At 41.9% G+C, this 22,775-nt stretch overlaps 1 protein-coding gene across 7 annotated transcripts in view; it reads right to left on the bottom strand.

The window, feature by feature from the left end:
• SFMBT1 (Scm like with four mbt domains 1) overlaps window positions 1-22,775 on the bottom strand; it is a 270,863-nt gene that overhangs the window by 143,864 nt on the left and 104,224 nt on the right. The window lies entirely within an intron of this gene.

Raw genomic sequence — 22,775 nt, 5'->3', positions numbered from 1 at the left:
AAAATCACAGCTTTGGCCTTTAATCTCTGCATTTCTAGTCTTCAAACCAGCCATTATACAGTGAAGAATCTTTCAGTCTGGCACATACAACATTCAACAAAATGATGACACCACCAGCCAGAAGAAGTATTAAGAACAGTTCTGGTTCACTACAGCCAGACAAGCCCATTTCAGTTCAGGGAGAAAAAAAAACAATGAATGATGAATGGAAGGAAACAGATTTTTCAATTTTAAGGTAAAAACACTGCCTAAGACAATGAGAGGAAACCTGTTCTACAGCTGGTAATAACAGTTCCACAGTAACTTGGAGTGCTAAAAGTGTGTTTGGTGGAGGCTGGTGCAGGGTTGTCATGGTAATGGAGGCAGGGGCAGGACAAGGGCCTTGCACCAGACTTGTCCCTCACAGCAGCAGAAAAGCTGATCTGTTGCAGAGTTTCACTCACTTGGAATACATTTCAGCCTCCTGAATTACATTCTACACATACAATCCTGATCTGATTCAACAGAAATATAAGATACTGCCAAGATCTTATACAAAAAGAGCTAAGCATACATATTTCAACCAGGATATCAAAACCCCCCCCCCCCCCACCGCCCACAACACTAAAAAGAATGAAAAAGTGGTATTCACAGCTGGAGGGAATCTGACCCATTAACCTTGCTTCCAATCTACCAGTTTAAGAGATTCCTCAAAATTCCAATAAAGCCATAAGAACATGCCATGCTGGGTCAGACCATGGTCCACTAAATCCAGCATCCTGCCTCCAACAGTGGCCAGTCCAGGCTGCAAGTATCCGGCAGATCCCAAAAATTAGATTTATTTCTTATTACTCCTAGGGGATAACAATAGCTTCCGTTAGTTTATCCAGCTAATGCTTTATGGACCTTTCTTCCAGGAACTTGTCCAAACTTCTTTTAAAGTCATATCTCATCAGTCTAACCATTTGAGATGGATGCCTGGAAATACATGTAACATGTAAAAGTAAAATTTGTTTATAGAATTACTCTGGTGGCAAGAAAAAGAATCTTTACAGGATTGACTCCTTCCTGGTGGAATGTTTTACCAGTAGAATTGAAACTACATGATTCAGTAGTTTTTAAAAACATTACTGTTTATTGAAATTATATGATTACCTTAAAAGTTATCTTTTGAATATATAAGGGGTTTTTTTTAGATAATTTTATTGTATGTTTTGGCCTGGTTATTTTATTGTATATGTCATTGTTTTATATTTTTATTATTTTAATTTTGCTATTGGAGTTTATTTTTGTTTTGATTATTGATATAATTTTTATTGTCAAGGACGGTAACTTTTAAACAGCCACTTGCACCAGTGAACGCGGCCATTTTATAACATGCGCATATATGCGCGCGTGTTATAAAATCAGCTGAATGCGCATACATGTGCGCGCAATTTCATATGGATACATGCATGTGTGCGCAAATGCTGCCTCTACCATGTAAGTGAGGGGATTTTGCAACGCATGTACACTGACGCAAACACCCGTTTCCCCAGTTTGATCCCAGTTCGCCCCGATAAAAAAGATAGGACTTCTTAACCCCCCTAGCTAGATAGCCTTCCTTTTAGCCTGTTAGCCCTGACCCTTCAAACCCTGCTGATTAGCCCTGATTTTTTTTTATTTTAAAACTTACACGCCATCCATAACAGAAATAAAGTTATTCAGTAGGAGACCCCAGTGCACTTGTGCACATAAATACTTACGCCAATACTTCAGATTATAGAAACGGAACACCCATGTCCCGCCCATATTCTGCCCATGCCCACCCCTTCTTCTGACTTTCTGATATGTGCGCATATCGAGAGATATACATATACTTGGGCGCCTCTTAAAATCTGCGTGGCACACACTGGCCACGAGATACTCGCGTATCTCCCAGCTTTGGCATGCATAGGGTTTTAAAATCTGCCTTATAGTTTGTATCTCATCTTGTATCAGTTTATTATCAGAAAAAGCAAATTATAATTGTTATTAAATTAAAATTAAATTACATTTAAATATCTCAGGCATCAAGTTGCTCCTCTTTCCAAAGTAATTTGGCATTACTGCTACAAGGAGAAGGTAAAACCCAAGATTGTTTTTTCGCAAACACAATCTTTTGCTGACTTCAACTATTCTTAAAATATGTTATTTAGTTATAAAATTTGTTTAGTTTTTGGTCATATAGATATATAGGACAATTGAACCTATAGACCAATTTCATTGTTCAACCACTATATGAGCTGCTTTATATTCATTAATGATTTTCCATCTCCTAATTCCAGAATAATTTTAAGGAAATTTTGGGCCAAGAATAAACTTATTAAGGCAGACCCATGCTGGAAATGGTATTTAATGGTGATGATTCAGAGGAACTGAAACAATTCATGTTAAACCTAAAAGATGTAATAGGGTAAATTGACAAACTAAAGAGTAACAAATCACCTGGACCATACAGTATACACCCCTGAGTTCTGAAAGAACTAACAAATGAAATTGCAAACCTATTACAAGTAATTTATAATGTATCAGCGTCTATAGTCCCTGAAGATTAGAGGGTGGCCAATGTAACACCAATCTTTAAAAATGGATCCAGGAGTGATCCAAGAAACTATACAGTAGTGCGTGAGCTTGATGTCAGTGCTGTAAAAAATTATAGAAATATTCTGAAGAGCAAAATTACTGAACATATATATCAGAGGTGACTAACTCTGGTCTTCAAGAGTCAAAAACAAGCCTGGTTTTCAGGCTATCCATAGTAAATATTCATGAGACAGAATTACATGCACTGCCTCCATTGTGTGCAGATGTTCCGTATGCATATTCATTGTGGATATCCTGAAAACCAGGCCTGTTTGTGGCTCTTGAGGATTGGAGGTAGCACCCCTGATATGGATAGGCATGGTTTGATGGGCACAGCCCAAGGGAAGACTTACATGTTTTTGAAAGGGCTAATCAACATGTGGAAAATGATGAGCTAGTAGATTTTGTAAAATGCCCTCTGAAAATTCAGATACACTAAGTCCCTCTTGAGAGACCCCTGAGAAAACTAAAAAGCCAAAGGATAGGAGGTTGTGTCCTATTGTAGATAACAAACTGGTTAAAAGATAGGAAAATGTAGGACTAAATGGTCAGTTTTTTTCAATGGAGAATGGTAAATAGTGGAGTACCCCACGGATCTGTACTGGGACGGTGTTTTTTTTAATAAATTTATAAATGATCTGGAAACAGAACACAATGCAGACGACACAAAATTATTATGAGTTGTTAAATCACCAGCGGATTGTGAGAAATTGCAGGAAGACCTTGCAAGACTGGAGATGGGCATCCAAATGGTATATAAAATTTAATGTGGACAAGTGCAAAGTGGTCTACATACAAAATAACCCAAAACTAGTTTCATGATGTTAGATTTCAAGAGTAACCACCAAGAAAAAGGATCTGGACATCTTCATTGACAATATATTTATTTGTCTTCACTTATATTCCACAGTTCTATAAATATTCACTGTGGATTACTATTAACATACATAAAAATGCATAAAATTCAAAAAGACAGTTTTATAAAACAATTTTAGAAACAAAATAATACGTTGAAATCCTCAGCTCAATGTGCAGTTGAGGTCAAATAAGCAAAGAGAATATTAAGAATTGTTAAGAAAAGAATGGAGAAAAAAAATCAGAATATATTCAAGAGCATTTCCGTATCACTGCTTCTAATGTTATTCCAGTTTTATGATTCGGCGTCTGTCTTCCTGGCAGCCACGGAAATTCTCTTTGAAATTACAGAATAGTGGATTTTGAGTTTAAGCCCCTGATGTAGCTTCATCAAAATATATCATGAATTTTCCCTATTTCACCAGGAAGGAATGGCCATTCCCACCTTTTATCTGCAATATTAAAAAAGTATACTAATAATAATGCTATATTCTGTTGGACACTAATGGACCAATGATTATACATGACCCACATGTGCTAGAATGTGAAATATCTGTAAAGTAACTTGTGCATGGGTGTTATAATAGTCCTCATTTCAAATAATTAAGATTTGTATCTATTCGTTTGTGGCAAGTAAGAAGTAAAAGAAGATTTGCATCAAGTGCTAGTATTGAATATATATATGTGTGGTTGTTTTTGTGCGAAGTAACTCGATCTATTTTGGTAATTTACATATTAAAAAAACAGAATATCATAATATTTCTGTTTTGCTCCATATGACATGCCCACACAGGGACGGTAACTTTGATACTGGCTTGAGGGTGCACATGTACGCATGTATGCCAGCTCGTACAAAAGGACGCGGCCATATGTGCGCATGGTATAAAATCGGCTGTATGCACTTACATGCGCACACAATTTTATATGGACATGCGCACATGCATGCAAATGTCACCTCTATTGAGAAAGTGGAGGGATTTTATAAGGGATGCGTGACCATGCAGTTCCCTGGTTCATTCCCATTTCGCCAAGTAAGGGATAGGACTTCCTAGATAAAACAGCCCCCATTTTACCCTGTTAGCACCAACCCTTAAAACCCCCATTGGCTAACCTAGAATTACTTACAAGCACATTTCATTTTAAAGTCCCAGAACACCATTTCCCACCTATGCCCTGACCACACCATACCCCAACCCTGCCCCAAAACCAGGAAATACACATACAAGTTGGGCTGGCGCACGCCGAGTAAATTTTAAAAGCCGCCTGGATATAGACGTACTTGCTGCTGTGCGCACAAATGAAAAGTTCAAAAAAGGAGCGGGATATGGGCATGGTCTGGGCGGGGCATGGGCATTCCTGGATTTTAGCTAGAAATTAGCGTGTAAATACTTATGTGCACAGGTGCAAGCCAGGGTCCCTGTCTCATAACTTTACTTAAATCCAGGGTATGTGGCATACCATCTCAAGTTCTCAGATTTAAAGTAATGCCCTTCTTAATACTTGCATTGAACCACAAAGTTTCCTTCTGGAGCTCATAAGGTGTAATATATACAGGAAATAGATCAAGGCGAGTTTGGAATTTTTTTCAGACAGACTGCTAAAGCCCAAGACAATTGGAACTACTTTTGCCACACTTTCCTAGTCTCCGATATAGCTCATGGTACTTGATAATCTTTTGTCTCTTTTTACACAGCGCAGAATAGCCACTGGGTACTGGTACTTTTATGAGCAATGCCATTCTTCTAATCTACTTTACCACCCTAGGTCTGATAAACTAAGGCTTTTTTTCTCATTCATTCTATAGAAAAAAAGTAAATCTGGCCCTATATCTGGTTTTACGGAATTTAATGTTTTACAGGTGGCAATGGGAATATCTAATGTGATCACATTTCTTCAGTCTCACTGTGTACAAGTCAGTGATGAGGTGTGCAGCAGTACAGATTCACAGAAATCTCACAAAGGGCCGTGATGTGAATGCTTCTACTATGGCTCCTGGGACCGGACTGAGACCAAATCTCATTTCACATCAACCATTTTAGCTGGGTTTTGAACCAGTGGCCTAGAGGTGAAAAGGTTCTGTACTGCTGTAACTTATTCTTCTAAGTCCTCAGGCCTCCCAGCCCCCAGAGTCTTCAATGCGTCAGGCAGACCAAAGACTCTGAACAATCCTCCTTTCAAGTTCCCTGCGTAAAAAGATTTCTGAAACTGCTTCCACTAAAACCCTGAAGAACCTTCTCTTGCTGTTGCGTCGGAGGTGGATCCTTGGGCTGAAGTGGGGTTGACGCAACCCGTAGGCAAGGACCTATGGGTGGAGGTGGAGTGGGCTGAAGCTAGAGGCTGCTGGAACTTCGCCTATACCAGCCCTCGTTCCCCTCGGGTTGAGCCTTTGGGTGCTGGGGCTGGCAGGACTAAGATGGGCCTCAGGGTTAGCTAGGGATGGAAGGTGATTCAGCCCAGAGACAGCAGCCGGTAGATGGCATAGTTCTATCCTGGACAGGATTTGGAAGTGGAACTCGGGTGCCAAAGGAACAATAAGTAACTGGATGCACTCAAGCAAAAGAAGGCCTAAGCCTTGTAAGTCCACATCCAGAGAATAGGCAAGGAGAGGCGTCACTGACAGGTGAGGATCAGAGCCGGTGGCAAGTGGAAGTTGTGGCAAGTGGCATAGAAATCTGGACATAAAGTCTGTAGCATAATCGTTCAAAGCAATGGTCAGGGCACGGAGAAGGCAGACGTGGTCAGGCGTAGCAGAGGTCTGGGGCTGGAGAGAAACTGAAGAGAGAGTAGTCAGGCGTAGCAATGGTCAAATCCAAGAGTCAGTCCAACACATAGACGAAGACACAATTCTAGGAACAGCAACAAGTGCTCTGAGTACGAGGAGACCTGCTGCAAAGGCAACGCTATGGAGCGAGGCCTGAGCTTTTATATGCTGAAGAGTCTGACGTCAGCTTCCGGGTCCGCAGCCAGGTTCCCGCCGCGGGCCCTTTAAAAGAACTAGTGACGCGTGGCGCTGATGGTGGTGTCTCTCCGTGGGCCACGCAGAGAGGCCCGACGAGCAAGGACGACTTGGCTGGCAATACTGGGTAGTGTGGCAGGACTGGAAGCACTGGAGGGAACCCGAGGTCGGAGCTGGCGGCCCACCGCCGCCAGAGAAGAGGAGCCAGGAGCTGGAATCCATCTGAAAAGGTGAGAGGGCCGCGCCACGGGCGGCACGCGTAACACTTGCCAGAAGGGGTTGGCACTGCAGCCAGGGTTGTCCTTCCTACAGTGAAAGCTTATCACTGAGCCTTCTCAGATTTATAATGTGAAATACAAAACTGCTGTAAAGTGTTTCTCAGCCCAAGCCGAGATTGCAGTAAATAACTGTTAACCGGCTAGTTCCAATGTCATTGGTTTTAATCACACGTGGATATGGTTAATGTTTCACAGAGTCTGGCAAAGCATATTGGCAAGGCTTAATCTTTGGAGATTATGGCGGGGGGGGGGGGGGGGGGGTCAGGAGACACTGTAAACGCCAGGAGAACAAAAACGTAAGTGCCTAGGATCCAAATGTGGCCAATCTGTGAGCAGACACAGAGAGTGTTCAAGTAGCATTTCAAGCAGTCAGCAGACTAATATTACAAAATCCCCCATCTTAATTTTAGAATAGCTCTGGGGAGGGGCAGGACTTGGTCTCACTAAAACAAACATGGAAGGCCACTATTTCAATAAACAAGATTTTTTTTTTAATTTTATGACATTACCTACCATGGTACAATACAGAGGCAGATCCAACCCCGGGCAGAATGGTGCCTTTAAGAACAAGAGATCATCAGTCACTGATCTCACGAGGAGCCAGCCAGCCTGTCATACAGATAAAGGAAGCATTGCTCCGGACAAACCAGCTTCTTCCCGCTGTCACTGCTGAGAAGAGACTTCAAAAGGGGCTTGGAGCTGGTGAATGGGAATGACACCGGGGAGACCTTCTTTTGTTTAACCATTTCAATGTTAAAACAAACTCTTATCCCTTCCCCTTTCCAGTTCTGACAACATAACAAAAAAAAAAAAAAAACCACGATACTAAGAGGACTTTAGCCAAACATAAAAAATAGCTCTTTGGAAATGAAATGATATGGGAACATGCAAGGGGGTCCAGTTTTCCTCTCTTTATACAAAGAAGAAAAAAAATCAGATAAAGCTGTTCACAGCAAGTGCTGACAAATATAAATCCTACAAGGTGGAAAGGAACATGGTGAGGAAAAGATGTGCCAGAAATTTCAAGTCAGAAACGACCACTAAGAAGAGAATCACCTACAATAAATCAGGGAGATGTGGTGGTGACATGAGAAATCTGGGACACTGTTCTCCTGATATACAGGGGCTATAAAAAGTCTGCACCTTCCTCCAAATTGTTCATTTTTTGTTACCTCATAGCTTAGAAGTAAACTGCATTGAACCAGTGTTTATTATTTCAAATATCCACACATCCTATACCACAACCGCCAAGTGAAAAATATATATTCCAGAATTCCTCGGGAAACACCTAGCTAGTCAGGTTTTCAAGATATCCACAATGAATATGCAAGACAGATTTTCATGCACTGCCTCCATTGTATGCAAATCTATTTAATGCATATTCATTGTGGATATCCTGAAAACCTGACTGTCTAGGAGTGTCCCGAGGACTGGGTTGAGAAGCCTTGCCTTAGAAAATGAAGTAGAAATAAAAATATGGAATATCTTTATTAGGTAAGCATTCACCCTTCTTGTACTTCTGTAGCAATCCTATATACTTAAGCTCTGGTGTAATCAATCACCTTTAAAACCACATGCCAAGTGAATTGTCCACATGCCAAGTGGATTTATCCTACCATAACGGTAGGATAAATTCAGAAATTCCTGTTGATTTTCTATGCTGGGTAGTGCATTTCAAAGCAAAGACCTAACCATGAGTGCCAAGAAACTATCAAAAATCTCTGGGACAAAGTTGTAGAAAGGCACAGATTTGGGAAATGGGTATAAAAGAATTGCAAAATTCTTTGAATATTCCTCTGAGTACAGTCAAGATGATTATTAAGAAGTGGAATGTGTATGGAACCAGCAAGACCCTGCCCAGATCAGGCTGTCTCTCCAAACTGAATAATAGAGCAAAGAGGAGATTGATTAGAGAGGCAACCAAGAGATCAATGGCAATTCTTTTAGAAAATCTCGGCAGTTACTGAGGTTCGGGTGAAAAAATAATGCACTTTGCTGGTCAAAGTTTGCACTTTGAAGTGGAAGAAAAGTCCTTTTTTAGCTGTCTAAGGGGTAGACAGGGGTAGCTGTCTAATTCACTAAGGGGTAGATTTTAAAAAAGTGCGCCTTCGCGTACTTTTGTTGGGGCACCAGGCGCCAACAAAAGTACGCTGGATTTTAGTAGATACGCGCGTAGCCGCGCGTATCTGCTAAAATCCTGGATCGGCGCGCGCAAGGCTGCCGATTTTGTGCAGCCGGCGCGTGCCGAGCCGTGCAGCCTGCCTCCGTTCCCTCCAAGGCCGCTCCGAAATCGGAGCGGCCTCGGAGGGAACTCGCTTTCGCCCTCCCCTCCCTTCCTCTATCTAACCCACCCCCCCGGCCCTATCTAAACCCCCCCCCTACCTTTGTCGGGGGATTTACGCCTCCCGGAGGGAGAAGTAAATCCCCGCACGCCAGCGGGCCACTAGCGCGCCGAGATGCGACCCGGGGGCGGTTCCGGAGGGCGCGGCCACGCCCCCGGACCGCCCTGGGCCGAAACCACGCCCCCGGGCCCGCCCCCGAAACGCCGCGTCCCGCCCCCAAAACGCCACGCCGATTGGCCCCGCCCCCAACACGCCCCCCTCGAAAAACCCCGGGACTTACGCAAGTCCCGGGGCTCTGCGCGCGCCGGCGGGCCTATGGAAAATAGGTGCGCCGGCGCGCAAGGCCCTGCTCGCATAAATCCGCCCGGATTTACGCGAGCAGGGCTCTTAAAATCCGCCCCCAAGGTTTTTCTCCCATTTTATGTCTATGGGAAAAATGCTTAGTGAATCAGGCCCTAAAAATGCTCCTATGAAGTCCAATTCATGAGCTGGAGTAAGAGTGGACTTCTGGAAGTTGACAAACTCTAGCAAGAGAACGGTTTGAAGCATATAAGAAGTAGTTAGCTTTGCTTCTTTCTACAATCTGCTTGATATTAGCCAGTCATCTGAAGAGGAAAAAACTAAAACATAGTTTTATATGACTTGGGCAGTTACAACTACTAGGAGGTTGGTGAATGCACTTGGAACTGCAGTTAGGCCAAATGGGAGAATGCAGTGCTGATAAATGTTCCTTGGTTACAGTGAAGCGTAGTTACTTTCTGTGAATCAATGTGAATGGAAAAATGTAAGCATCATTCAGATGCAAAGTAGTCAACCAATCATTGACTTCCAGGTATGGAAGGATTGTGCTGAGAGAATTTATTTTTAATTTTTTCTTTTGAGATATTTGTTTAGGCTTTTCAACTCCAGAAAATACAAAGGTCTCCTGACTTTTTTGGGATAAGAAAATATCTGGTAAAACCCTTTGCCTTTTTCCAACATCAGGATTGGTTCTATCACAATGACTACTAACAGTGAAGCTATCTCTTGTTTTAGAATTTGAAGTTACTCCCAGGAAGTCAAATGAGGAGTCAGTGGAATGGGGGTGGTAGATTTGAAAGTTGCAATCCTACAGAAAGCAATTTTATTACCCTTGTAGGAGATACGAGTCATACCCTTTCCAAAGGCAATGCTTGCAAAATCAACAGCAACAAAGCAGACCACATCTCAGGGAAAGAACTTAGCCGGGAGCTACTCGACTATTTTGAGTCAAAGATCTAACCTGAGAATTATTTTGAGGACTCAGCAATCTGTGATAATGAGAGACCATTAGGAGGAAAAAAACTGATGCCTTCTACCACTGGAAGAGTTCTCAGGGAAGTGTAGGAATGAGAAGCGTCATAGTCAAAAATGAGGGCCAGGTGTCTGGGAGACCTGTCTAGTAGCTTTCGGCTAAGTTCTTTCCCTGAGATGTGGTCTGCTTTGTTGCTGTTGATGTTGCAAGCATTGCCTTTGGAAAGGGTATGACTGGTATCTCCTACAAGGGTAATAAAATTGCTTTCTGTAGGATTGCAGTTGGTATTTTCTTTAAGTAGATTGTTGTTCAGAAATAGCTGCAGGTAATGTTTGGAGAGTTTATGAGGTCTCCTTAAGCTTTTCAGCTAAACAGTTATCTCCAGTACATGGGGTGTCAACTAATTTGTCATGTATATCTTTTTATAAATTTGACACACTTCACCAAATGAGTCTTCTGGCTCCTAAAGCTATGGATGATGATCTTGAAGCATATAAAAAACATAAGAAGATGATTTTAAGAGATGCTTGGCACATTCTTCAGGTTCATTTATATGAGACATGAACTGGTGATTGTCTGAAGGAAGACAAGTTGAAGTATCTCTTTTCTTCTGAAAGATATTAAAAAGATGCTGGACCATTTGGAACTGGGACAAAATTCTACTTTGCAATATTGCTGACTGAAAGACTTTTTTTCCCAAATTGTCTAGTAAACTGAGTCTTTGCCAGGAGAAGTACTTACTACAGTGTGTTTTAGATCTTTTTGCTTTCTTTATAGCAGACTCTACAACAATGGATTCATGAGGTAGTGGAACCTTTATATCCTGAGAAGAGACTGCATCTTGCGTACTGTGTACAATTCTGGTTGCCACATCTCAAGAAATATATAGTTGCGATGGAGAAGGTACAGAGAAGGGTGACCAAAATGTTAAAGGGGATGGAACTGCTCCCCTATGAGGAAAGACTAAAGAGATTAGGGCTGTTCAGCTTTGAGAAGAGACATCTGAGAGAGGATATGATAGAGGTGTTTAAAATCATGAGAGGTCTAGAATGGGTAAATGTGAATCGGTTATTTACTCTTTCGGATAATAGAAGGACTAGGGGGCACTCCATGAGGTTAGCATGTAGCACAATTAATACTAATTGGAGAAAATTCTTTTTTCACTCAACGCACAATTAAACTCTAGAATTTGTTGCCGGGGATGTGGTTAGTTCAGTTAGTGTAGCTGGGTTTAAAAAAGGTTTGGACAAGTTCTTGGAGAAGTCCATTACCTGCTATTAATCAAGTTGACTTAGAAAATAGCCGCTGCTATTACTAGCATCAGTAGCATGGGATATACTTAGTTTTTGGGTACTTTGGGTACTTGCCTGGATTGGCCACTGTTGGAAACAATATGCTGGGCTTGATGGACCCTTGGTCTGACTCAGTATGGCAATTTCTTATGAGTTGCTCCTTTTTTCTGGTTCTGACCTCCTCTTTGAACTTCTACCTTGTTTGCTGCCTGGACCTGATCTTGCCTCATATCCTGTCTATGCCCTGTCGGCCTAGCCCTGGAGTCTCTCTTGGTTCACTCTCGGGAACCACCTAAGTTCTGCCAACCCCTGGAATGGGGCTGGTTTAAGCAAATCTCCAGCTTGTCCCAGACCAGGGCATGTTCACCCACTAGGTTGCATCAACTTTAGCACAGCATTAGGGCTCACAGTCATTACACACAGTAAATTTAAAAAAGGTTTAATCAAAACGATGTAATCTAATTTCTTAATAATAAATAATCCAATTATCCCAACCCTTTATTGCCGTCTTAAAGTCCACAAGAATGGGGAAGATAAGCCTATTGTTTCTGGGTTAGGGTCACTATTAGAATTTATAATTCCAAAACATAATTTTTTCTCTTTAATCAGGAGCTATTAAAAGTTAGTACACAGCTTTGTGATATAGTAGAACTTGAAGTCATGGTTTCCTGCACCGAGAGCAACCACAATTATTTTCATTACCTGCTGGATGCAGCAGTATCCTTAAGAGAGAAAACAGAAACCGAACTCCCAAGCACTTGGAGTACTGTACTGCTGCTGCCCTTTGTTATAGGAAATAGCTCTTTTGGAGAAAAAGATTTGGTATGAAGACAAAAACAGACAGATCTCAGGACCTGCTGGGAGAGAAGCAGCAAAGGTGGCAGTTTGCAGGAGCTACTGCACTATTTCTGGCTGCTGTTGCCAATAAAGCTACTACTGTTAGGAAGGTGAGTGATTTTTGGAATTGTTTGTTCTTTCCAGAACCCAGCTCAGCTAAATCTTAAGGGTAAAGACTGGTCAGAGATATTTTGAAGTCAGTTGCATTATATAGTTAAGATGCCAGTTGGAGGAAGTAGGTTTTGGTTTATGTTTTGTTTTGAATCACTGTCATATTTAAAGGATCAGACTGCTCTGTTGGCCCTTCGCCCAGCTTGGTAAATACTGTAAACTAGCTTATAAGCCCTTCAAAAACGAAAGGAACAAAAACACCCTCAATACCACATTTCTCATAAATACACTTCTATTCTGCAGCAATCTTCCTTGGCGTTCTTTGTCAGCAACATCAATTTTCAGACTCTATCTCTTGTTCTTGTCAACGGCACATACAGCTGTCCATGAGCAAACACTACTTCCTCTAAAAGTACTCCAACTTGATCAAATGTATGTCCTTGAGATTTATTTATTGTAATTGCAAAAGCAGGAATCACAGGAAATTGTCTCCTCTTCAAAATAAAATGATAAATTTGATTCGTTTGATGTTAACTCAATTCTCGGTGTAACAACCCATTCTCCTCTGTTATTTCCAGTGATTATGTTAGCATCAATAAACTGTTGATGAAGTGCTCTCACAAACAATCTGGTTCCATTCAGAAATTCTTTCTTCAGAATCAAATTTGCAATTAGCATTATGAACATCCTTCAAAATCAGTTGATGTGGTGGTATTCCAGTTTGCTCATTTACAAATTCAATTGAGAAATCAGTTCTTGTCTCCAAAACTTTGGTCAGGACTGAACTAACACTTTTGAACGTTCTTAGTACTCCTTTAATAAGATCCAAAACTTGACTGTTCAATATCAAGGCATCCTTGTCTTTTGATGTAAAATAATTTTTCCACCGAGTGTTGAACCTGCTTCTGCATTACTGATATCAATTCCATTTCCATGGATCATTGCCAGAAGGATTACTTTTGAGAACTGATGGTTGGTATTTTAGCTTCTGATAGCAAAACTGAAATCATCACTGTAAATCTCAACTTGTTTATGTTTGTTTCATATGGAAATTGAATGTGACAGTGACAAATTAAGCATTTTATATTCGCCATTAAACAAGCACGTCAGCACTCTTGTACAAGATTTGTGTTTCTGGAATGCTCCTTAGCCACTCTGTACTGTCCCTACAATCCAAAAAAAGAGGAATTTCTAGATGGCAGGAAAAGGCCTAATTATGGGGGTAAATTTCAAAAGAGTTTGTGTGGGTAAATGAGCTTTTTGAAAATTGCACGTAAAATTATGCGAGGAAGCAATTTCGCACGTGCATGAAAGAGGCAATCCGGGAGTGGAGTTGGGGTGGGGAAACCATTTGTGTGTACACTTTTGATTTGCAAAAGTATGTGTGTAAATGTATACATTCATATTTAAACCTGCTCCCAAGCAGATATAAACATGTGCATATGTAATGCAGGGTGCCATGTATCTCCATTAATTTTCAAGGCAGTCTTACATGTGTAAGTCCATGTTGCAGTTAGAGCTGAAGTCTGCATGCATTTGCTACATGCAGATTTCAGCCCTACACGGGCTGTTATAAAATTATTTCCCCTCAGAATGTACACTTCGAGGGCCAAGAAATTCCTGAAAGTACAGATTTTCTAGACATGATACAGTTCAGAGAACATAATTATAGAGTTCACAGCAATCTGGTTAAGAATTTCTTACCACTGATTTCCTTATTATAGTTGGCATCCCTCCATGCATTCTAAATATAATATCAATTAATGAGATGGGATAAATTTTGAGATTAAAGCATATATGCTCAAAGGGAGAGGATTATCAAATCAATTCAAGGCGCTCAAGGCACCGAAAGCGTATGAATGAACGCCATGACGTCATGCACGCCCGTTCATGCGCCTTTGCTGGCTTGAGCGCCCGTCAATTTGGGGCGGGTGCTCAAGGCATCGAAAGCATATGAACGAACGCCGTGACGTCACGCACGCCTGTTCATGTGTCTTTGCTGGCTTGAGCGCCCGTCAATTTGGGACGGGCGCTCAAGGCACCGAAATCGTATGGACGAACGCCGTGACGTCACGCACGCCTGTTCATGCGCCTTTGCTGGCTTGAGCACCCAAATTGCACTACGGGCGTGCGTTCATCCATCTTCGCCGGTGGGGGCCGCTTTCGCCGCCGGCTGCCCCCGGGAGGCAGGGGAGCCGCGGTGCGTGCCTCTGGTGCGCGCCTCCGGAGGAGGGTAGAGAGGACTGTAAGAAAAAGTAAGTTAACTTTTGTTACACTTTATTCCCAATACTTTAATAGCATGTCGAGTCGATTTTTGCCCTGCGCCTTGCTTCGGGAGGAGGGGAGAGAGGACTGGGGCTGCCCTGGAGACCGGCACTCATGGATGCGGCCAGGGCAGGTGAGCGGGGGCTGGGGGATGCGATCTGAAGAGTGGCTTTCCCGGTGCGTTGGATTTTAGGTTTTTAGGTTTTCTTTTGCTTAAAGTTGGGATCCACTTCCTGGTACCTGTCATTTCAAATGTCATTTGAAATGACAGGTACCAGCGCACCCAGGATACTGTATAGGTGCTGTATAGCGCCTATACAGTAAAATGGATTGCGCTTCATGGACGCGCGTTGGACGTGGCTTGCATTTGCATGCCATTTAAATACAGTATCGAGCGGTATGTGATCCGAACTGTGCGTGCGGCAAACGTGGGTGCGCCCGGCACTAACACACCTCTTTCTACCGCACCTTACTGTATCGGCCCGACAATTTTTTAATTTATTACAAATTTTTCCTCAAAATTGGGCAGATTTGGGAGAAACACTGACCAGTGCTGGCATATGATGAAGAAGTTGAATAAACACTTCCAAACTTTGCAGCACTGACCTTTAAACAGTGATAAGCATGGAAAATCACTTGTGCCACTGCTATAACAAACGTAAACAAATGACAAGACAGTTGATTAACAAGCCTGCAAGAGACTGTTAAACAAGGATAGTTTTCATCACATAAATTCCAGCTTCCTCTTTACTACCACTCTTGTGAAGCAGGACCACCACAGCTCTTCTCCAGTCATGCAGCACCACTCCCGTTTCCAGGGATCGATTGAACAGGTCTTTCAGTGAACCTACCAGCATTCTCTGAGCTACCTCAGTATCCTAGGATGTACCTTATCTGGTCCCATAGTGTAACAAATCACCAGGACCCGATGGTATTCATTTGAGTACTGAAAGAACTATCATTAAAATCAGCCACTCCATCGGAAGACTGGAGGGTGGCCAATGTGACACCAGTAATTTATAAAAAAGAGATCCAGGGATGATATAGGAAACTATATCATCGTTGATATAGTTGATGCCATACAAAATGGTAGACGCTATTCATAAAAAACTGAATTATCAAGCATATGGACAAACATGGCTTAATGGGAACAGCCAACATGGATTTAGCAAAGAGAATTCAATATAGTGTATTTGGATTTTCAGAGGGCATTTGACACAGTCCCTGAGGTATTCTTCAGAAAATTAAAAAGTCATAAGATAGGAGGCAATGTCCTATTGTGGCTTGGTAACTGGTTAAAAGATAGTAAACAGAGAGTAGGTCTAAATGGTCAGTTTCCCAACAGAGAAAGGTGAATAGTGGAGTACCAAGGGATCTGTACTGGGACCAATGCTGTTTAACATTCATAAATGAAATGGAAAAGGAAGCAACGATTGAAATCATCAAATCTGCAGAAGACACAATTATTCAAAGTTTTTAAAAACACAAGTGGATTTTGAAGAACTGCAGGGGAATACAGAGACAGTGAACCTGATGATCTAAATGGCAGATGAAATTTAAAAGGAGGGAAAATAATCCTAACTATAGATCACAATTCTGGGTTCCATATTAGGAGTTACCACGCCTTGGATTCCTTGTGGAAAACACATTGAAATCATCAGCTCAAGTATATAGCACAGCCAAAAAAGAAAATAGAATGTTAAGAATTATTTGGAAAGGAATAGGGAAAAAACCAGCAAATACAATAGTGCCTCTATATTGATCCATAGTGTGATCACTCCTTGAGTACTATGTGCTATTCTGGTTGCCACATCTCAAAAACAATACCGCAGAACTACATCAGTGTAGAGAAGAGCAACAAAAATGATAGAAAATAGAATAGCTCCCTTAGAAGGGAAACTTAACAGGTTTGGGCTATAAAGAGGGATATGATAAAGGTTAACAGAATGAGTGTTGTAGAACAAGTTAATACTGAACGGTTATTCACTCAAACAGTACTAGGACTAGAGGATACTCCATGAAACAGATAACACTTTATAAAATGTGATTTAAATCAACGAGAGGGGAGAGAAGGAGGAGAGAGAACCCGAGGCATTCGCATTATACGGCATCTGCTTGTTCCAACACGGAGGGAGAGGTCTTGACCCACCTGACCGGAGTCTGCCGCTGACGTCACCTGAAGGGGACGGTAGGCTATAAAACCGCCCCTTCCTGCGATTGAACTTGGGGGAGAGAAGGAGGAGAGAGAACCCGAGGCATTCGCATTATACGGCACCTGCTTGTTCCAACACGGAGGGAGAGGTCTTGACCCGCCTGACCGGAGTCTGCCGCTGACGTCACCTGAAGGGGACGGTAGGCTATAAAACCGCCCCTTCCTGCGATTGAACTTGGGGGAGAGAAGGAGGAGAGAGAACCCGAGGCATTCGCATTATACGGCACCTGCTTGTTCCAACACGGAGGGAGAGGTCTTGACCCGCCTGACCGGAGTCTGCCGCTAACGTCACCTGAAGGGGACGGTAGGCTATAAAACCGCCCCTTCCTGCGGCGCGCAGCTGCCGCCGGCGCGCGCGGCTTTGCTCTGGAGCAGGACTGAATACATCTCTCTCCTATTCTCTACTACCCCCGTCAGGCAATTCCTACAGTCATAAGTTAAATGGTCCCAGAGATATAGAAAGAAGTTCCCCAAACCTTCACTATTACCTATGCCGCATTCTAAGAGAAAAGCGAGGATTAGGGAGCTGGAAACCGGTGTCCCTACCTCAGATATGTCACAAATGAAGATAGAGGGGTTCATGCTCCCGGTAGGTGCCACTGTGACTCCGCGGCAGTCCTTGGCGACCAATCCAGAGGAGCAACTGGACTGTTCGCCGGACATGGTCACCTTGAGTCCCGGAGCTCCGTCTACCCCCCCCTTTCCCTCAGGGGTGTTGTTCCCAGAATCCGGAGCAGTGGGATTCACGGAGGGCTTGGTACAGGGGGAAGTTACAACAACTCCCCTTGCAGTAAAAGCCTCTACTCCCAAAGAGAAAGAAATAACATCGGGGGAATTAAGAAATCATATTGAGAGTCAAGGATTGGAGCAAAAATTGATACGCCCTGCCATCCCAAAGCCTACTTCGGTTACAATGGACTCCATATGGACTGCAATAATGGTTTTGGAAAAATCTGTTTCTTCCTTGGTTGATGTTACTTCTAGTTTAGTGGGGAAAAATCAGCCTATGGAATCTAATATTTCCTTAAATAGTGAAAATATAACAAAATTAGATCAGAAAGTTACTATAATGCAGAATACTCAATTACAATTGATAAAATCTGATACGATTCATCAAAGAAAATTGGAAAATATAGAAAATTCCATTAGATATTTAAATCTTCGTATTCTTAATTTTCCATGTTATGAAAAAATAACTCCTCTAGAAATGTTTAAAAAATACTTAATGGAAGTGTTAAGAATTCCTAAGGAATTGATGCCTACATTAGCTAAAATCTATATGACTAAGGTTACCCCTGTAACATCTACAGAAAATGAACCTGAATTAGAGCTAGATTTAACTCAATTTCTTGAAACTTCGGTGGAATTAAAGATAAACAAGAGAGGAACTTTGTTTATACAATGTGTATTTGCTCAGGATAGAGAAATGATATTAAAAGCTTTTTTCCGTAATAGGAAATCACTTTTTCTGGGTCAGTCCATATGGATTTTCCCAGATATTACACGTTCCACACAGGAACGGAGGAAAAAGTTTCTTTCAATGAGAGACGAAGTAGTAGGTATGGGAGCTAAGTTTAGTCTTAAGTTCCCATGCCAATGCTTAGTGAATAGACAGGGTGTAAAAAATGTATACTTTGAACCTGATCAGTTACGTAATTTTTTGGACTCTAGACCCTTGTAAACTCAATTAGAAGTTATCTTGATTACGGTATAAGTAAAAATAGGTGCTACCACTATCTCTGGTCCTATTTATTTCATTAGAAAAATTGTATATGATTTTTTCTTAAATTATGCTTAGTAGGTATTGTCTTTCATTTCATTAATATTACATAGTAATTACGCAGAGTAGGCAGTAATTGTTTCTTGTTTTAAATTTCCTTTTATATGGGCCATGTATGGTTAATTTGATATGCCGATGCTGCAAAATTACTTGTATTTTCCCTGAAATAATGTACCTGATTTTGTTGGTCAAAATTCTATAAATAAATAATAAAAAAAAATAAATCAACGAAAAATTAAGTTATGGAATTTATTACCAAAAAATGTATTCAAGGCTAATAGTATAGCTGTTTAAAAGGGGGGTTTTTTTCAAGTTTTTGGAGGACAGGTCCCTAAACTATTATTAGTTAGACAGGACTTGGGTGTCCTCATTTTTCTGTGAGTGAGCTATGGGGAATAGCCTTTCATATTAGCATCTTTTGGGTTCTTCTAAGTGATAAAGACTGGCCACTGTCAGACACAGGGTTACTGGGCTCAAGGGACTACTAGTCTATCTCAGCATGGCACCTCTTATGTTCTTATGTACTTTCACAAAGGGAATATCCTGTTAGATCAGTGGTTCTCAATAGATGTGTCGTCGCGAGGTCATGGGAGGAGTGTCGCAGATCCAGCAGAAGGCTGCTCTTTCCTCATCAGTCTGCACAGGAGTTGGCTGATTTCTCCTTGACTGGGTATGAGAGGAAGCTGCACTTGCTTTCTTCTCCTCTTCCTGGCCCAGTGGGAGGTTATTCCTTTCTCTTTCACCCAGATCACGGCGAGATATCACCAACTGCTGTTCATGTGGGCCTGGCAGGACACAGACTTTATCTTCCTCTGCCTGGCCTGGGAATTAGGCTGCTGATGCTCTCTTCACCCCCATGGGGCCTGGACATGAAAGCAAGAGGAAGAGAGGTGCATGCTCTATAGATCCACTGATGACTTCTGCTGCCTCATCATCTTCCTCTCCGCAATGCTTCTTGCCCTCATCTGCTGCTGGTAAAGCGGGAGGGAGACTCTGAATTGGACTGAAAGCTTACGCTGGCTGGGAACTCAAGAAAGGACTCAAGACATGGCTCTTCAAGCAGGCGTACCCTGACGCTAATCAAACCCAGACAGCTACGCTATTCTGTGCATCCCTGTTCCCCCGCTCCCCTCTATGCACTACCCTACCCCATCCCTCCCCCCAGAACCCCACTAAATTGTGTGTTTGATCCTTAATTGCATCCTTTGTATAACTGCCTTGTAACTCCTCTCCCTTGTATACTTGCCCTCAATCTCCTACCCATGCATTACTGACCTGAACCTCATATCCTTATGACTGCTTAATCACTTCAGGTGTATTAGTTAGAGACTCCACCCAGCCTTTCCCGTATCCTCTCCTCTAATTTAACTCAAGTATTTTATGTACATAGTGTTAATGTTATATTTCTATAGTTCCTATCTTTAAAACTTTTGCCTAGGTCACCTGACCATTTCCTTCTACCCCCTCCAAGTTTCGCAGACCCCCGTTACATGTAACTTTATACTTCCCTTCAGTTGCGATATATATTTTATCCCCCTGTTATCTGTAAACCGATGTGATATGCCTATGAACGTCAGAATATAAAAGTTTTTAAATAAATAAATAAATAAATAACCAGGAGGAGGGGAAAATGTGCTGGGCAGGAAAGCCTTGGGAGATAGGGAGTCAAGAGTCTGCTGGGTAGGAAGGGGTGGGGGAAAGAGGGACTGGGGGCTGCTGAGCAGGGAGGAGAGATGAAGGTGTGGGGCCTGCTGGGTTGGGGGAGAAGAGAGGTCAGGGGATGCTGAGCACGAAGGGGCAGGAAAAAGGTGGGCAGAGGTATGCCGGGTAGTGAAGAGCAGGGAGAGATCAGCAGGGGGGAAGAGAGGAGGCACAGGGAAGAGGATGCAGAGGTGGGGGATGTCAGAAATGTTGGACAGGGATATGAGCATGTGAAGGAACGATTGAGTAGTTGGGAGAAGTGAGAGGTGACTGGGGCATGGAGGAGAGTGATGGAGTACAAGAATCATACTATGTTAGTTTTGAAAATGGGTATTTCTTCTCTCTTTGAACTTTGCTTAGTGTAGGAGGAAATATATTTCTGTTTTTAGTTCTCCAGTTTTGCACTGCATGCAGAAGGTCTTCTTGGGTTTCCATTCCAGTTTTTGTTTCTGCATTTGTAATTTGTGGTATTTTATTCTATATTAGGGGAAGGTATTTCTGTCTGTATTCTGTATGTGTGTGACTGAGCACGTAGGGATTTGTATCAGCCTTATTTGTTGTATTTTCTCAATATTATATTGCACTGGTAGTGAACTGCTGCCTTTTCATGGGTAGGGCTATTGATGATTCATTTCCTGGAGTTAGTGCTGCTTCAGTAAGGCAGGTTTGATAAATATGTACAAAATAGGGTTTGTTTTTTCCAGGTTTTGTATTATTGCACAATGCACCTGGTAGTAGAGGCAGTTTGTGATGCTGTTATTGAGATGAAATCAGAATACTTTTTTTTCTACGGTGAATTGTACAGTAAAATGTCTTAGTTCTGCTCTGCACTCATTGTTAGGAAGCAGAGGATTCCTGTGGATGTAAAGTATATGTTTATATTTAGTCCCATGATGGTCATGTGTTGAGTGTGTCACACATGTCAGCATCATCTTTTAAGTATGTCCTGATAGACAAAAGGTTGAGAACTAATGAGTTAGATAGATTTTAGCTGTTTAATAAAACGTGGTGAATCAGGGACATGCAATGGATGTTACCTATCTAGCCTTCAACAAGGCTTTTAACACTGTTTCACACAGAAGACTGCTAAGCAAAGTGATTAGTATGGGAATAGTCCAGAAAGTTGTAAACTGGGTGAAAAACTGGTTGAGTGGCAGGACACACAGTGATGGTAAATGGAGTCTACTATGCTGAAGGCAGTGGCCAGTGAGGCATTATAGGGCTCTGTACTGGAACCACTTTTTTTCAATATCTTAATTGCTAACATTGCCAAAGAACTTAGGGACAAATGTTTTATTTGCAGATGATACAAAAAGCCATAAAAGAATGGACATGCCAAAAAGGGTTAAAAAAAACAAAAGGCAGCTTGAAAAGGACTAGAAGACTGGTCAAGCATTTAGGAAATTAGTTGCGGTGCTAAAGTGTAAATCTGGAAGGTATAAAGCCATTAGCCACGTATCAGTTAGAATGACAAGTTCTGGAAACTGTCAAACAGAAAGATGTACAAGTAATCAGATCAGACGAACTCAAGATAGCCAGTCAATACAATAAATGCAACCGGGAAAGCTAAGAGTATACTTGGTTGTAGAAGTAGAAATATATCACCAGTAGTAAGTTTGTGTTCAGTTCTAGAGGCTGTACCTTCATAAGTGCACTGAGAAAATGGAAGGTTAAAAAAAAAATGCTACTAAAGTGATACAAGACCTGGAATATAAGCCATAGAAATAGGGAGATGCATCAAGCTGCAACAGGACAGCAACATGCTGCAACATGCGATATACATTGTTTCACACAATATAGCCTTATCGCGGCAATTTTGCATGATATACATGATAATTTGCATGGCTCTGCCCAAAAATTCTCTCCCTATTACAATGAGCTGCTTAGCATGTAATTCCCATGCATTCATTTTGCAAATCCATGAAAAGCAGCTCACTAAAAGGCAATGTGATGTTAATAAGTTAATGCAGGTGACTAAGAAAGTTGTTAGCCACGTTAGACTAATGTTTCCAGAGGAGATTTGTTAACTTATTGTGGGAGCCCTGGGATCCACCGTGGATCCTGAGGCTACCACATTAGATTTAAAAGACCGTACAAAAAATAAATCCCCATGCCAAAAAAGAAAAAGGTGTGAGGCGGGACTGTCATTTGAGGCGGTCCTGCCAAGCAAATGTAAAAAAATAATAGAACCTAGCTTGATGTCATCAAGCTAGGTTGAGAGAACCTTGCCCAAATCTCATCTTGGAGTGAGTTTCCTCACTCCGAAGGCCAGCAAATCTTCACAAGAGAC

Source organism: Rhinatrema bivittatum, chromosome 4 (genome assembly GCF_901001135.1).
Source record: "Rhinatrema bivittatum chromosome 4, aRhiBiv1.1, whole genome shotgun sequence".
NCBI classification, from domain to species: Eukaryota; Metazoa; Chordata; class Amphibia; order Gymnophiona; family Rhinatrematidae; genus Rhinatrema; species Rhinatrema bivittatum.
Note: the sequence above shows the minus strand (reverse complement) of the source record. Positions and strands in the feature narration are given on the sequence as shown.